Source organism: Ambystoma mexicanum, chromosome 1p (genome assembly GCF_040938575.1).
Source record: "Ambystoma mexicanum isolate Mex_15411 chromosome 1p, UKY_AmexF1_1, whole genome shotgun sequence".
NCBI classification, from domain to species: Eukaryota; Metazoa; Chordata; class Amphibia; order Caudata; family Ambystomatidae; genus Ambystoma; species Ambystoma mexicanum.
The window spans coordinates 786,120,388-786,138,008 of NC_090921.1; the positions used below are offsets into that span (position 1 = coordinate 786,120,388).

Consider the following 17,621-nt stretch of genomic DNA (forward strand, 5'->3'; position numbering starts at 1 on the left):
ATGATCAATGGGTAACAGAATTGAAAGGGGAGGGTCTGCCCCAGATTTGGCCCGAGGGAGGGTCTTTTGACAAAAGCGTTCTTGATATGGTACGAGCATGTATCAGCCTCAAGTATAAGGGGAAACAATGGCAAAATAGGAAGGAGATATTAGATCTCTGGAGATTGTTTGAGGAAGTACCCCCACCCAAAGCTCCGGTAGCAAATATTGATTTACCTTCCACCACAGATAATCCACTAATGATTCCACGAGAGGAAAAGGAACAGCTAAGTACAGAACAACCTGCGGAGGTGATTAGTTTGTACCCAATATTACATAAACCAGCCCCCGCAGCAGGATATAGCGACCCTACTTATGTGCCTCCCCCCTCAACTAGTACACCACAAAGACCAACCGCACCCCCGCCATACGAAAGCACCAGAGAGCGCGCCCAGGGAAGCACACAGAGGGTGGATATAGAGAAGCTAACGAGTGACTTAGAGTCGAGGCTTACAGTCGCAAGGGATGAACTCTCAAGAATAAAAGACATATGTGAGCGCACAGCGTGCGCCCCTACACAATCAGGACGCACGTCTAGAGCGTCGAGCGAAAATAGACAAATTGAGGAGGGATGGAAAAAGGGGGAAATACTGTTCAGAATTGAGGAAGAACCGACAAGAATAATAGAGGTGGGAGCAGTAGAAGGGAGCATTGGTGATGTGTCACGAGAAAGAGGGATCAGAGAGGATTTGTTATGTGATGTCAGAGGAGGGGTGGATGAGAGTGATAGGTTGAGCATGGCAGTAGGGGGGGAAAGCGAGGAGGTAGATGGTGCATGTTCACTAGGGACTATAGACGATGAATGGATGGGACGACTAAGAAATAGGGTGGGGAAGATGGCGTCATTGGAGTCAGCAGCGACTAAGGAAAAGGAGGGTGCAACTGCACAAGGGAAGTTACAACTTCCATTGCTCCACAGAGGGGGTGGAAGACCAAACTATATACCATGGGCTCAGATGGATAAGGCTAATTTAATGAAATTATTGCCCCAGCTGTCAGGAGGGGCGAGCAAGTGGATATATGCATTTGAAAAACATACCGCCGGCATACCGTTGGCAGTAGGCGATGTGAAAAGCCTACTAGTATCCGCAGTAGGAGACCAAGCAGACAGAGTATGGGCTAAGGCTGGTTTCCCGGCCGTGACGTTAGAGTGTGATCGCCATGATGGGGCTTCTTTTAATACTGTACGAGCAAGGGTGTGGGACGCACTACGGGAGACATTCCCAGATACCCCTGATTTGCAGTCAGTAATGCAATGTACAATGAATGACGGGGAGGACGCTATGGATTACATTCTCCGGGTGCAGGAGATGTGGAGAGCGGAAACGGGCACGCCCTGGCACCAATCCACATCTCTATTTTATTTCATCATTAAGAGAGGGCTCCCAAAGGAGGTGCAGAAGGCACTCGATAAAATAGCGGGCGTTGAGGCAAAGGGGTGGCCAGAGATCCAAAGCATAATAGTGCACCATTGCAAAAGGATCAAAGAGAGAGAGAAGGAAGTAGCACAGAAAAGGTTGGCAGACGAGGCAAAGTTGGTGCAATCAAAACTGGTGAAGGTCGCAGCAGCGGTAGCAGGGCTCCCACTCATGAGGGAGGGAGAAGAAGGAGAGGAGGGGCAAATAGCAATACAAGGAAGAATAGCAGCGAATTGGGCAGGACAAGGGCAACGACAGTGGACTGAGCAGGAGCAGAACGGAGGTCCAACGTGGCAAGAGTGGGCCCCAAGAGGGGGAAGAGGTGGGTACAGGGGTCGAAGAGGAGGACAAGGGTATGGAGGAATGGGAGGAAATGGGTGGCAGGGTCCCAGAGGTCCACAGGGGAGCTGCTGGAATTGTGGGAGATGGGGGCACTACTCAAGAGAGTGCAGGAGCAGACAAAACAACGGGTTCCAAGAGACAGAACAGTACGGACACCCCCACCCAGGAAGCCCCTACGGCCTCCCCATGGGACAATACCAGCAACCAGACAATGTAGGACAAAGGAGTAACGCACAACTACACGGACATCAGTACAGAACACAAAACCACCCACAGAATAATGACAATGTGCAATACACGCCAGGTAACACTTTCGCCACAGTAGCCAATGGAGCGCCTGCCCCCGCACCTTACAGTGGAGTGTCAGTAGTTTCGGGGAACATTTTCGATCAAGGGGGGGCAATGAGACACCCCGCATAGGACAGCCCACAGAGAGCACTTGCGTGTCCAGTACTATCTACGACCCACAATGCATCAGAGGAACCATTGATAGGAGCGCAGATAGGAGACAAGCAGTTCATATTCATGGTGGATTCGGGAGCGGAGAAATCATGCATTAGAGAGGGCCGGTTCCCGTTATCTAATAGAACGTTAGAGACGCAGGGGTTCTCTGGGGCTGTAATTGAAGTTCCTTACACAGAGGTATTGGATGTGACAGTAGGGGGTAAAACAGTGAAAGCACCCTTACTGTACTATGAAAACTCCCCCATCAATTTGCTGGGGAGAGATCTCCTAAGCAAACTAAATATGACAATATCATTCACAGGGAGCGGTATCGTATGTTCGACGCCAGGCATATGCCCCCTCCGCATATTAGCAGTAATACACGGCCACACAATCATGCAAGAGATCAGAGGGTTACCAAGAAACGAGGAGATGTTTGTTGAGGGCATGAGAACATTGGCTCTCATAGTACCAGAACTAAAAAGGATGGATTGGAGGATTCCAGCCGAATTCCTTTTTCGTCCTATAGCAAGCCCCGACACTGCTCTTGGGGCAGTGCTATCGTTGGATTTACACGCAGTACACGTGTCAGCAAACAGAATATGTGTGATTGGCGTTGACATGGAAGGATGTGAGTGGCGGACAGTACTGTGTACAAATGCAAATATCCCACTGAGGGAGCTCTCGGACGAGGAGCTATTTTCTGACACTGAGACAGACGGCGAAATAGTGATGGAGCTAGCAATGCCATGTGACATTGTAGTTACAGCCAGAAAAACTAAAGTTGAATTAATGGCAGTAGTAGGAGCACCACATATATTTTTCGATGATGACATGAGGTCGGTACCCACTAACCTATGGACAAATGGCCCCCACGATGTGGGGTTACTACACGGGGTTCAGCCTGTGGTAATCAAGCTAAAACAGGGAGCAATCCTACCCCGGGTGAAACAATATCCACTGTCACGCGAAGCAGAAGAAGGGATCAGAGAGACAATAGATGCACTACTAGCACAAGGAATAATAGTGCCCTCAAACTCCCCATGCAACACATGCATTTACCCAATCAAAAAGGCGAAGGGAGGTTCATGGAGGATGATACAAGATTTACGCCCACTCAATGATGTGATCCAGAAGGAGTTCCCTTTAGTCCCGAACCCGGCGACAATACTGTGCAACATTCCGAAAACGGCATCCCACTTCACAGTTATTGACTTGAAAAATGCATTTTTCTCGATTCCCTTAGCAGAGGAGAGCAGGTACTTAACAGCATTTACACTAGGAGGGAGGAGGTTCGAACACTGCAGACTACCACAAGGATATTGCGAGAGCCCAAGCATATTCAACAGAGTACTACATGAAGATCTGGGGAATTTGTCTGTAGAAAGCACAGTGATTCAGTACGTTGATGATTTATTGGTTTGTGCACAAACTGAGGAGGAGTGTAGAAAGGACTCAATAACACTCCTGACATTATTGGCCAATAAAGGGTACAAGGTGGACAAGGGGAAGTTACAATACTGTCTGACAGAGGTCCTATACTTGGGTCAGCTGATATCAAAGGATGGCAAGCGGATCATACCAGACAGGGCACAGGCGATTAGAACAGTGGGGGAGCCCAAAACAGTAAAAGAGATGCAGAAATTTCTGGGTATGTGCAACTATTGCCGAGCATGGATATTGGATTATGCAGCGTACACAAGGCCCTTGTTACAGGCACTAAAAGAAGCACAACAAGAACACAAACACATAGAATGGACAGAGGAGATGAACACAGCATTCAACTCACTAAAAGAGCTGATATCAAGCGCTCCAGTACTGGCAAATCCAGATTATGGGCGCAAATTCTTCTTATTTTCACACTGCAAAGGAACACTGATGACAGCAGTACTGACACAAAAAACATCGTTAGGGCACAAACCACTGGCTTACTATAGCGGCACCCTAGACGCAGTAATGCAAGGTCATTTCGCGTGCGAGCAATCCCTAGCTGCAGCCGCGTTCGCGATTGAAAAAAGTGCCACGATAGTGATGGGCTGTCCGGTGACTCTGTTTGTGGAACACTCACTCTTTGCAATGTTAGAGCGATCAAAGAGCACATTGACAACACAACGCGCCACAGCATATGAAATAATACTGTCCAGCGCTAACATCCATATAGTAAGATGTAAAACAGTGAACCCGGCCACATTCATCACAGAGGCATGTACCGTAGAGGACATGCAGAACCACAACTGCGCCACGTACACAGGTGACGAAGGTCAGGATCAAGTGATTTTTGAGAATGCCCTGAACGAGGGGGAGGTGTATTTCGTGGACGGGTCAGCATCAATAGACATGGAGACAGGAGAAAAACATGTGGGTATGGCAGTGGTACGATTAGAGGAAGATGAATACGAGACACTAGTGCAACACCGCCTCCCATCACACTATTCAGCGCAAGCAGCAGAACTAATAGCGCTAATAGAAGCATTGCATGCCGCCAAGGGGTGCGCAGTGACAATATATACAGACTCAGCATACATGACAACAACAGTTCACGGCGGGTTGGCACGGTGGGGGCGGAGAGGGTTTCGACGAGCAGATGGAACACCGGTTCAGCATGCAGAGTTATTGAAAGAGCTGATTGAGGCCCTGCAAGACCCCACGGCAGTGGCCATCGTAAAATGCCAAGCCCACACCACAAATACAGATTTTATATCTTTGGGGAACGCGGCAGCAGACGCCGCTGCCAAAGCAGCTTCGTATTTACAGAAAGGTGAAATAGGGGAGTACATGTTACACCACACAGCAAGCCAAGAGGTCCCCACAGGATACAACATGATGCCCACACAGGAAATAATAGAGCTGCAAGAGGGAGCTAGTGCAGAAGAAAAATTGCTGTGGACTAAGAGGGGATGCAGCAAATCGCCGACTGATTTATTGTGGCGACAAGAAAGTTCAGGAAAAGCGGTAATGCCAGTTACATTGTTAGAAATAGCATTTCAACAACTACACTTCCCCGCACACAACGCAAAGCAACACATAATGGCGGAGATACAAGAAGATTGGTTTGCACCTTGCCTCCAGGAACACATCACGAGGCTGGCTTTAGAATGCACGACATGCCAGATTTACAACTCAGGTATGACATTGCGCACACTAAGAGGAACGATACCAAAACCAAATGGCCCATTCAGAGAGCTCCACATTGATTATGTAGACATGGGAGAAAGGTGTAACGGGGCTCGCTACATGATTGTGGTTGTATGTCCATTCTCGAGGTGGGTGGAGGCAGGCCCTTGTGCACGCCCTGATGCGAGGGGCGCCGCGAAGTTCCTAGTGCGGGAAGTGTTTCCGCGCTGGGGAATTTGCGACGTTATTCGCTCAGATAACGGCACGCATTTTGTTAATGAACTATTCAAAGAAGTGACTACACTATTGGGAATAAAGCACAAATTATGTTCGATTTATCATCCTCAAAGTAATGGCGTGGTGGAAAAAATGAACGGTTTGTTAAAAAACAGATTGTCAAAACTGTGTTTTTCCCTTAAAAAGACCTGGATGTACTGCCTGCCCTTGGCTTTGTTCGAGTTACGAAATCAGCCAAGTAAAGACCACCACTTGTCCCCGCATGAGATCGTCACGGGAAGGAGAATGCACACAGCGCATTCGCCTCTCCGTGAGCGTTCTGATGCACACAGAAGCGCAGCGATATTGGGAGAGGAATTCACAGAGTACCTGAAAAAACTGACACGGGCAGCGCGCGTAATTGCGAAGCAACTAGCCCCCCCCCTCTACAAGAGAGGAGGGGAACACAACCGAATCAGAGAGGCTGCCTGAAAAACCATTACAACTAATGCCTGGTGACCTTATATATGTCAGAAGTTTTGTGCGGAGGTGGAATGCACCACGTTTCCATGGCCCCTATGAGGTAGTGTTTTGCACGCCCACAGCAGTAAAAGTGAAGGGCCTACGATACTGGGTGCATTTGACAGACGTACGTAAAGCTTACAGCGCCGCGGAAAGTGAGGTGCAGGACGAGGCACAGGCAACAGCGGACAATGAAGTTGTGCAGAATGAATGATGGGAATTATGTGTGCATTAAGTGATGAACAGTGAGCGCGACTGGCGCACAACAAGTGTACTGGAATAAATATGAATATGTATATATGTAATTTTTCGATTACAACTTTGAAGGGGTTTTTTTTTGATTTTGAAGAAGTTTTCGTCTCTTAAATTTTCATTTTTTATATATAAAATAATGTACGCATAACGATGATTGTAAAGTTACCTTGTCTGTCAACACACCCCCTCCCTCATCCATTCCCATATTTTGTCAAAACAACGTCACAACGTTAGAAATGTTTACATGCTTGTACTTAATGCACTTTTGTGTTTCAAACAGGATTTACCATGGCATCCAATGGGCAGCCTGCAACTAATAGATGTGTTAGATTTAGAGAAATGTTAGTAGATAAATTGACATATTCATACGAATGTGGTTTATCAATGTGTGTTATTGTGTTCTTCATCTCAATATTTTGCCTGGTAACACATTGGGTCATAGCGTTCATCTCTACCGAGATGAACGAGGGGGGAGGGGGGAATAACACCACTATTGCCCCTGGAACGAATTCAATTACAACTATGCATATTAAAGAAGGCGATTTTTTGGTCTGGGATGGATCACACTTTGTATGGGGTTACTATACTACACCACCCACTGCTGCCCTGTCACAATCAAGAAATAAAGAAATGGAAAATGACACAATGTCCCTACCTGAAATATATAACAATCCCACGACCCTTCCCGCCCTGACCCAAAACAGCGATTTGCTGTTTATTGAGGAAAATGGAAAAGTAATTACGATGACAGAACGCAAGTTCCTATATGAAGAATTGGAAAAGGGGGGTGGGAAGGAGAAAGGGGGGCCTATTCTTTCACCTATCGAAACTAAAAGGTACAGAAGGAGGGAGAAAAGTAGGCGGAGAAGAGAGACGAGTAGAAGGGGGTATGATGAGTATTATGGGTTAGGGTTGGACAAAATGGAAGACCCACGACACCCCCACCAAGCAAATAAATGGTATGCAGATATGAGTATAACAGCCAAACAGACAACAAATGAAAGCTGTTATGTCTGTTCGCTCATCCCCCATGCATCAGGCACACCTAAAGTGTTGTTGCCAAGAGAATTGCCCATTGTGGATGCCCAATGTCTCCTTCATCTCACGCTGTGTAGAATAAAGAACACCTTCCAAGCGCACGATGTCTCTTTCAGAATGCTACAGAACAACAAAACGTGCTATTCACAAGCGTCTGGAGTGGTCTGTCCTAAAGAACCTTTCTTTGCAATACAAGGAACACTGTTTTCCGAAAACAAATGGAAAGACGAAGAAGTGCTGTGCAAAGCGGAAGCACTGAGAGGTGTCCAACCAGATAAGCTGCGGTGGATGGAAAAAACGTGCTTGCCAACATGGAAGGAACACATCCCTAAACTAACATGGGTAACAGCGATGGAGAAACCCTTCAAGCTACAAAGTGAAATACAAAACGAACTATGTTTCAAGGGAGAAGGAAAAGTGGCACTGGGGACGAATAAGAACTGTACCAAAACCCTCACCATCCCAGACATGAAAAAAGGAACAGCAGCATTAATGGACACATACTGGGTATGCGGAAATCAGGCTTACCTGCACCTTCCCCAAGCATGGAGTGGCAGCTGCTCAATGGCCACTTTGCATTCAGCCCTAATGGTGATTCCAGAAAGTTACATCGACGGAAATGAAAGGATGCAAGGAAATGTGAACCAGGATGTGACTTCTCCCACTGCAAAAGCGCACCTCTATGTCCTGTCCTCCGGAGGGAAAGAAGAAAAGCTATCACGGAACAAGCGAACATCGAACTACATATCACAAGCATCGTCCGATTTATTGGCACAGATCCCAGACAGGTATCGCCTGTTCAGCTCCGCGGAAACATTTTTTGCCTCACTAGTTTCAAGTGTCCAAGCAAGAGCAAATGCAAAATGGCTCCAGATCACACGGTGGGAACTGATTCAGTTGGCCAATGACACTGAAGAGGGGTTCAACATAATAAAGGTGGAACTACGAGCTCTGCGACTAATGACCATGCAGAACAGGTATGTCCTGGACCTGTTAACAGCGATCGATGGAGGTGTTTGCCGAAAAATAGGAAGTGCGTGCTGCACGTTCGTACCTTCCGAAGACGCAGAAAATGGGTCCCTGTCCCACGTCATTGAAGCAGTACATAACCTGGGCGAGAAGATGAAAATGGAAGGTGGAGCTGAAAATAGCTCATGGTTCGACAATATCTTCTCCTGGGTTCCCTCATGGCTTGGAATGACAATGAAGTTCTTAATACCAATCGTGGTGATCCTCCTCGTGGTGTTCTGCCTGTGCCAGGTGGGCCTCCGATGTTGCGCTAACGCAGTCCCTAACGGTGCGATGATGATGGTGACAATGGGCAACTCTGGTGGTACAATTAAGGCGACACAAGAAGTACATGTACAGACAGGAACAGACAACACTCCCAGGTACCAGTTAGTGCCTATGTACCATGATAAGTACATAGTCGACAAACTATGGCACACCACTATTAAAGAACCACGAGACGTGGAACTGGAGTGGTATGAGGAGGTCTGGGTAGATTTGGAAGAAACTGGCGACTGTATATATTTAACCTGTACACCAGACGAGTATGCTAGAAGAGGTGAGAGCTTAAGGGGGGTGTGCAGAGCATGGATGCCTAGAAAAGGAACCCCCGCATGGGATGACGCAGTGATAGAGGAGCAAGAATGTAGAAGATTGGAAGAGCTAAAGAATTCGTTACTTTAGTAACGAAAGGGGGGAAATGTAGGGGAGGACTGGCCGCGAGGCCCTCCTCACCTGCAGCCTTCTCCCCAGGTGAGGGCCATGACTCAGTGGGCGTCCCCTCATGCCACCCGGGCCCAGGTGGAGGAGGGCTCACCCGCCGACGACATTGCCCACACGTATCCTTCCCTTGCATTTACCAAAATTCAGTTAGGCCTAGAAGCCATCTTGTCCAGCAAACATGGCGTGAGTTCAGCACACTGTAACGAGGCCCCCACCTTTGGAGGGCCTTTCATGCATCTCTGCCGCCGCAGCAGCCCTGGTAGATCCGCTGCGAGCGCGTTCCCATGAGAAAGTCGGATATGAGCTAAACCCGAGATGCCAACACTGTAACATTTTATCATTCACAATGTAATATTGCACCCAGCATGACCCGGTCCGCAAGGCCGGGGTGACGGGGAAAAAGCTGAAGCATCACTATCTGTAGAAAGAAGAAAGCAATTCAAGTATTGGTATTAATGAACTACCTCTGTTAAACAGATCCTGTAAACTGTGAATAAACCATAAAAATGCAACGTTATATGATATCACTCCAGGTCTGGATTAATGCTGCTATAACCACAGAGAAAGATGTTGACCAAACGTGTAACCTCTATCTGTATAAGTGTTCTATCAATATTATGTAGAAACCTAAAAACTCATATATGTTTTCTTAAATCACCCAAAGCGGCAAGCATAAATCTCTGTAGGCCATAACCTAGAAATATCTCGTATAACGTCTAATGTACATACAATACGCACACAATGTAGCGAATATAATGTTAGATAATGAAAAGGTACTAGAACTGACTGCATTAAAGAAATGTGTAACGAAACTGAAATATATATATATATATATGTGTGTCTAAAATAACATCGAAATAAGGCAGAACATTATAAAAATTCTGCATTCAATAGTCAGCAACGCACGAGGAAAAGACCTTTGTGGATATATGCAAGGCCATTCTCCCTCCCACCCTACCAAGCCTGCCAGATAAAGGGAAAAAAGCTAAGACTTGTGCCGCGCTCCCTCACCTCCCCCCAACCAAAGCTGGAATTACTTCAAAGAGTCAGAGGCCCCGGCACCGCAACCAAGGCCACAGCCAGCCACCTGTGTTATTTACAGCACGATAATAAACTCACGTTTGAATCCACTGATCTACCAGCACTCTCTCATAAATCCCACAAACCCCCCTAGACCCCCCAAGAATCATGACCCTGTGCAAGGACGACCCCCATCATTGGGACAAGACACAGAGACCCATTTATATAATAACTTCTAACGCGGCAGACAGACATGTATCATTCGGCCCAGGCCCCAGAGCCAAGTCCCGCGACCTAAAATACCGGTCAATAGGACACAGGTAAATCTCACCCTAACCGACAACCACCAGACCTCTCACGAGGTGCATTCCTCATGTGTTGTGTTTAGTTTATAAGATAAACTGCTGAGCGATTTATTGATGAACTTAAATGTCATTTCTGAATAACTGCAGTGTGCATGGCCTAGGGCAAATGAGACAGGAAAGGTATTCGTCATTGTCACAGGCTGCCCCAGCATACCAACACCGCGCCGATGACCTCAAGCTGGCCTGCCAGGCCCAACCCAACCCACGAGGCTGACCAGTGACGTCTTCACGCCAAGACCAACCACGCTGCAGCAACATCTATAGTTAGTCGACGCCACCCAATCCCAATTAACTTGTGCCCCCTATAGTGTGTAGGTGCTGATGACGTTTTTTGTATTAGAAATACGCCTGTCTTTGCTATTGTCAGACAGAGCGCTCTCGGAGGTTGCAGAGTTCTTTGCATGACCTACTCTTTGGATAAACTCCCACTTACGCTCACCCGCACTCTGTCTTGGCCTTATTCCCACTACGGGAGAGTCCCTTATTGTCTCTCATTGCGGGGAGGATCGTGCTGAACTTGGGGGCGCTTCCTTTCAATACCAAGGGTGAGACCAAGGACCAGAAAGAAAACCTGTATCTGTTCGGGTAGACAAACAAATGGGACCAGACAAAAAATTGTTCTAAAGGGACTAGGGGAATAAAAGGCCTGAGCAACCAAATAAAAGAAGGCAAGACTAAGCAGAATCACACCAGACAAGTATCCTGGGTAAACCATGGGATGTAAAGAAAATAGTAGGTATACAGAGACCCAAGGGCTACTAGAAAAAGAAAAAGTCCAGCAATTAGGAATCAATCAAACTCCTAGGAGTAAGGGAACAGAGATCATGGGGTCATTCATGAGCAGGATTATAACCATAATTAACAGCACCAAACAGATACAAGATGAGAAAGCATCTTGTGTGAATTACGCCAACATAGAACTCCCCATAAGACTGTACCTTTGTGAGTCTCGCTTTAACAGGTTCCATGTGTTTTATCACTGCATACCCTTTAACAGTTGGACCAAAATTAAATAATCGTAAATATCCAGCAGTATTAATGGTGCTTCAGTTGAGGCCATGGAGAATACAAAGAGACGGTGAGCAGAGGATCTGTGCGGAGGTGGTTAGAAGTGCAAGCCTCACATGAGAAATGTGCAGCACCCCAGTGAGGCTTGCTAGCAGCTGCCAGTTTGAAAACAGTGCCATCCATGTAGTTCTTCTGTCCTTTGGGCACGGCTCGTTTTCTGCTTCGGGCATGCAGTTCTGTTTTAATAGCTATTCATCAGATCCGTTGGTTTTGGTCTCCTTCTCCCAGTCTTGAGCTCTTCAACCATCAGCACTATCACTGACCTCAAGTGCTGTCAACTCTGTGCTGCTCAACTCTCTCGCATTCTAATTACATCTCTGGACCCGGGATTGTGGCATCATCTCTCTCAAATACCACCTGCCTGTCCTCCAGTTCCCTTTACATCCGCTGTGAATCTTCGTTCCATCTTTTTCACATCTGGATGCTCAGGTAAAAGGTTTCTCATGTGGCTCCTTTGGCACGTGCCCTAAATTTGTGACTTCAGTCTTGAGACTGGACTTGTCTTCAACTCTTGCTGAGGTTTTACTTTGAAGATTTATTTTACACGTTACATGTCTTACCTTTGTTTCTTCACCGTGGTTTTTAGCTCCAAGGTTTTGGTCTTGACATCTTTTTGTCCTGGTGTTTTAGTTTCTGATCCTGCATATGTGTTCCTTAATATAAGGTCCTTAAACAAATATTTTCCTTTCATTTCCTTGAGTGACTATTGCTTGACTTTCAGTCCCTTGCTTTGTTATGATCAGGTTGCACGTTTGTAGTTTTCCACTTTTACATTGTTGTTCTTTACATCTTTTTCTCCTCGTGTTTATTTTCTGATCCTGCGTATATGATCCTTTAGATAGATTAGATCCTTAAACAAACATGTTGCTTTCATTTCCTTGGGTGACTATTACTTGATTTTCAGTACATGCCTTGGTACTTGTCATGTTTCACATTTGCATTTTCCCCTTTTGCAATGTTGTTTTCATTTAGTACAGTTCTTTCACATATTCATGATCCGTTCCATTTAATTTCTTCAATTTTACTCCTGTCCTTCTCTATCATGGTCTTGCTTTTGGAAACGTGATCATCTTATCTACCCACCTATTTCTACTTCTCGCTCCCTTTCATCTTAACTTCTCTTTGCAATGCATCCTCTCTGAGCAACAGCACCTGTACCCTTAATATTTTCTTTTGTCTTCATTTACTATTTCCTTGTCTTACTGATAGGTGAATGTTTCCTTTTGACAACTCGGTCCCTGCTGCTTTATCTACATCTTTAAATTCCGTTTCCCATTCCCCTCACATACAAGGTATCTACAGCAGTACTGTAAATCTTTTTCACCATTCTTGGATTTATTTGATCCCTTATCTTTCTCTGGTGACTTTTGCTTCTTTTGAATACCACTATGTTTCTTTTTTAAGCCCAACCATATTGTTTTCTTAATAATCTACGATCTTCTGGATCCTCATTATCTTTGTGATGAAATTGATTCCCTGTTCTCTGTGTCTTTAATCTTCCTCTCTCTTCTGTTAATTGTTTTCGGTTCCTTTCTTCCTATTATGGATTAATTCCATCTGTCCCAACAAACTACTCCTCCATCTAATCTCTCTGGTTCTTCTCTTGACTTATTTTTTGTCACCTATCCATTTCATTCTTCTCTCTCTGCATTTCATTTTCTTTATGAGGGTGATCTTTTTCTATCATTTTCTTACATTCTCCCATCTTCTATATCACCTTCTCTGACTGTTTCTTTCTAACACAGTGACCTTCATCAATTTGACGCATCTTGTTTCTCTACTAAAGTGCATTCATCTCTTTCTTCTCTGTATGGTTTTTCTTCTCTTCTTCCTGGCTCTTCCTCCTCTCTTTTATGCCACATGCTTTAGATTCTATCCTTGCTCCTGTTTTGTTCTATCTCGTAAACCTTCTCAACCTACATGTGCATTACTATGTAAACTAAAACAGTGCTGGAAAATCTCATTCTCTCTCTGTTCCCACTGCTATTTCCTCTGCTAACGAGTCTTAAGAGCCGATATTATTTTACACTGAACAACTCTGCTATCAATGTCTTATTACTACACTCACTTCATCCTCGTCATTAATGATCTTTTCTTAATAGGCTCACGGCCCCTCACCTTCACAGCACCTGTTTTTTTTTCCAAATTTATTTAATAATTATACAGAAAATAATACAACTGAGTAACAACAGAATGGGAACAAGCAAGAGATTACTCCATATACATCAGTGCAACAAAATGCAAATTACTACTAAATTAACAGCTATTCAAAAGGAAATCCGAAAACATTCCCACCCACCTCATGGCAAGACGTGACAACACAAAAAAAAACATATACCCCTGCCAACCCCCCAACCTCAATATCCACAAAATAAACCAAAGCCTACACCTCAACCAAATAAATCACTGAATGACCCCATCTCTCCTCATACTTCTTCTTTTACTGATTCCGATATTACCTCTTCCTATACTTCACATATTGATAATCTGTGTTGTTCCTTTTCCTTCGTGCCTCCACCTACGAACTCTCCCCCCAAATCTTTTCCTTTTCTTGTTTCTCTTTCTGAAAATGCAATTCTTCTTCAGCATCAAATGACCAACCCCACCACTGCCACATTTGATTGTGCACTTGTATGCCCTATTTTATCTCATGTTGGACTTTCTTTTTTAACTCCTCTCTTTCTACTGTTGTTCCATCTTCCTTTAAACATGCTACTCAGCCCTATCCTTACAAAACATTAGCACTCCTTCTATTCCCTCTAATTATCATTCTATTTCTCTTCTTCCTTTTGTTGCTAAACTGTAGGAATGTGCCATACATTCCCAGCTTTCTCATTATTTGGAATGTAACTCCCTCTTTCCCATTCTACAATTGTAGTTTCTTCCTACATATTCGACTTAACCTGGTCTTTTGCAGGTGCAAAGTGTCCTTGCTTTTTCTTGTAATTCTAACCATTCGTCTCTATCTTTCGGGTGCTTTTGACATTGTAGAATACTATTATCTTCTCTTCTCTTCTTTCTCTTGGGGCATATCTGGTTCTGTTCTGTCCTGATTTTTTATCTTGCTTAATCTCATTTACTCAGTCTATTTTGCTTGCGACTCTTACTGTTCTCTACCTCTAGAGGGCTACAAGGCCAGTCCTTGGCCCTTCCATTTTTCTCTGTAAGCAATTCCTTTTTCTGCCTGATCATGTGGTTTGACTTTTACTGCAATTCTTATGCCAAGGATTCCCAGATGTTGTTTTCGTTTTCTGAAAAATGACATTCTTCTCATTCTGAATTTCATTCAGCTGTAAAGCTTTGGATGCTAACACACGATCTTCCTCTGAATCCAAATAAAATAAAGATCCCCTTTTATCCAGATACTCTCCCTTCCGATAGCCTGCACCCTCATGTTATTCTCTTTGCCCCCCTCTGGCAACTGCTATTAATCTTGGTGTTATTTTTGACTCTTTGCTGTAATTCTTCAACTACATAGCTTCCGTTGCCTAATCTTATTGTTTCGAACTCTACAATATTTGAAAATTCCCTCAAATGCGCACCTTTTTAGCCACTAAAACTCATATTCCTGCTTAGATCCTTACATAAATTGATTATTGCTCACTCTACATTTAGGCCTTCCTGCCTATGCTCTTGGTGCTCTTTTGTCTTTTCTGTTTGCTTTCGCACACGTCTCCATCTCTTATGGCTCTTCAGGGGTTTTCTTTCCCTGTCGGCCTCCAGTTTCATTTTTTTGCATTGTGTTTAAATGTGTCTGTGGTTTAGTTCCCATATATTTATTTATTTTATTTATTGGGTATTTATATAGCACCTGTACATCAAATGGTGTTTCAAGGCGCCACAAGACAAAGAACGAGGGGGGGATAGGGGAGAAAACAACAATAACGGCCCTACTTGGCCTTGTGAAATTTGCATCGTGCAAGTGCAGTAACAAGAAGAGCAGGGGTGAGGAGAGTGGGGAGAGGGGCAAGTGCTGGTCCAGGTGGAAGTGAAAATGCTAGGGTGGGAGGAAAGTGGGGGGAAGAGAGGTGGCATACAAGTTCAGGAAGGGGGGAAGAGGGCCCATGGGGCAAAGCAAGTACCAAGGGGAGGCCAGGTGGGCAAGTGCCAGGGGATGCACGGAGTGAGGACCATGTGCTAAGTGCGAGGACGTGGGTGGATCAGGCTTGGTAGGGATGCACCCCCACCATGCTAATCAGGGGAAGAGGGCCCGGAAGGGCAAGTGCAGGTTAGCAGGGGAGGAGGAGTCAGGGAGATCAGGTTGCTAGAGTAGACTGGGCGAGGAGGGCCCGGTGCTCTCTAGGACTCAGAAGGGAGCAGGCAACCAGTCAATGCGTCAGAGGGGGCATTAGCAGGGGAGGGGGAGCGGGAAAGAAGAAGAGAAAAGGAGGGTCTTGAATGCTTCCGGAACTTGAGGAGATATGTCTCAAGCCTGAGAGGGGCACAGAGGCCATTCCAGAGGGAGGCTCCTACCGAAGAGAGAGATCTACCCCACTCTCTGCTTTTCAAAAGTGTCTGATCTGCAGAGAGTCGCAGCTAGAAGACCGAAGGGCTCTAGCAGGGAGGTATATAGGGAGAGAGAGTTGGATGTAGCAGGGTCCCAGGCCCCAGAAAGCCATGTGGATGATGCACAGGGTCTTGAACCTGACCCTCACAGCCACTGGGAGCCAGTGGAGAGATTTTAGCGCGGGGGAGATGTGGTCCCTGGGCTTAAGGCCAAGGGTAGGTATTGCAGTCCTATTCTGGATTAGTTGAAGGGGGTGAAGGGAGGATAAAGGTAGATTGAGGAAGAGGCTGTTGCAGTAGACCAGCTCAGATAGGACCAGAGCTCTGGAGACATTTATGGCCTCATTACAAGTTTGCCGGTCCGGTAACAACAGTACCGGTAAGCTTGTTGGTACCGTTGTCACCGGACCGGCAAACTACAAGTTCTGCTCGTGGCTGCGTTCCTGCCCTCCAGGTCTGACCTGGTGGGCATACCGGCACCCGTGAGCAGAAACTGACGGTAGCAAAAGCACCATTCTGAATGGTGCCGGTGCAACCGTCCTCCCCATTCCCATTGAGTCCTACGGGACTCAATGGGAATGGGGAGTAATGAATTCCGGTGCCTGACAATGGGGAAATACAGGGTCAGCCAAGGCTGTAATGCCCCTGTATTTCCTCATTGCCAGGCGCCGGAAAAATTTGCAAGTTCGGCGGCAGCCTGCCGGTTTTACCAGCAAGGCTATCGACGAACTTGTAATGAGGCCCTTAGTTTCTGGGGGAAGGTGAGGAAAGAGAGAATGCCTCTGAGGAGGTGCAGCTGAAAGTGGGCCTTCTTGGCCAGGTCTGCGATGTTAGGAGAGAAGGAGAGATAGGAGTTGAAGATGACACCAAGGTTTTTAGCCTCACAAAAGGGTTAGGGGAAGGGATCCATGGGGGGCGGCCAGGGGGTAGAAAGGAAGGAGGGAGCAGGGGTCCCAATTCGAAGGATCTCAGTCTTACTGGCATTAAGGCAGTGAGTGTTAGTGCAGTGAGTGTTAGCAGCGCACCATGCCTGAATATCATTTTGGTTCGTTTACAGTTCTTGCTCCTTAACTCTGGCATGCTCATGCTTTATCTGTACATTTTGCTTCAACTCTTTCTTCCTTTTGTTCCTCTATAAAAGCCCATCTTCTTTCTGACCCCTGAAAGTCAATCTAACTTCATACTAGTCACCTCTTGTATAACTTATAATGTTACCGTTTTTGTACTGTGCTTTGGCAAAACACTCAAAAACATAAATAAAGAAAATAACAAGATCCAAGAGTTATAATAATCCATAAAAATGTCCATGGCCAATCAAGAATGGGGCAGACCCAAAAAGAGACCAGAATGAGACAAAAATGTTTGGGAAAGGGGCGGGCATATAATAGAAAGCAACCATGGGATGGAAAGACAGCCCAGACAAAATTGTTCCTTAAAAGGAATCTGTTGCCTGCCAGACAGTAGAGGATGGCCACCAAGTGGACACAATAAACACCTGAACCTAGGCAACATCAGGCATTGACTCTTGGAACAGCTTATTTAA

At 45.8% G+C, this 17,621-nt stretch overlaps 1 protein-coding gene across 2 annotated transcripts in view; it reads right to left on the reverse strand.

Annotated features, from left to right (window-relative positions):
* The window catches only part of NUP210L (nucleoporin 210 like), a 1,198,481-nt gene that overhangs the window by 1,013,208 nt on the left and 167,652 nt on the right, over positions 1-17,621 (reverse strand). The gene's annotated exons all lie outside the window — the stretch shown is intronic.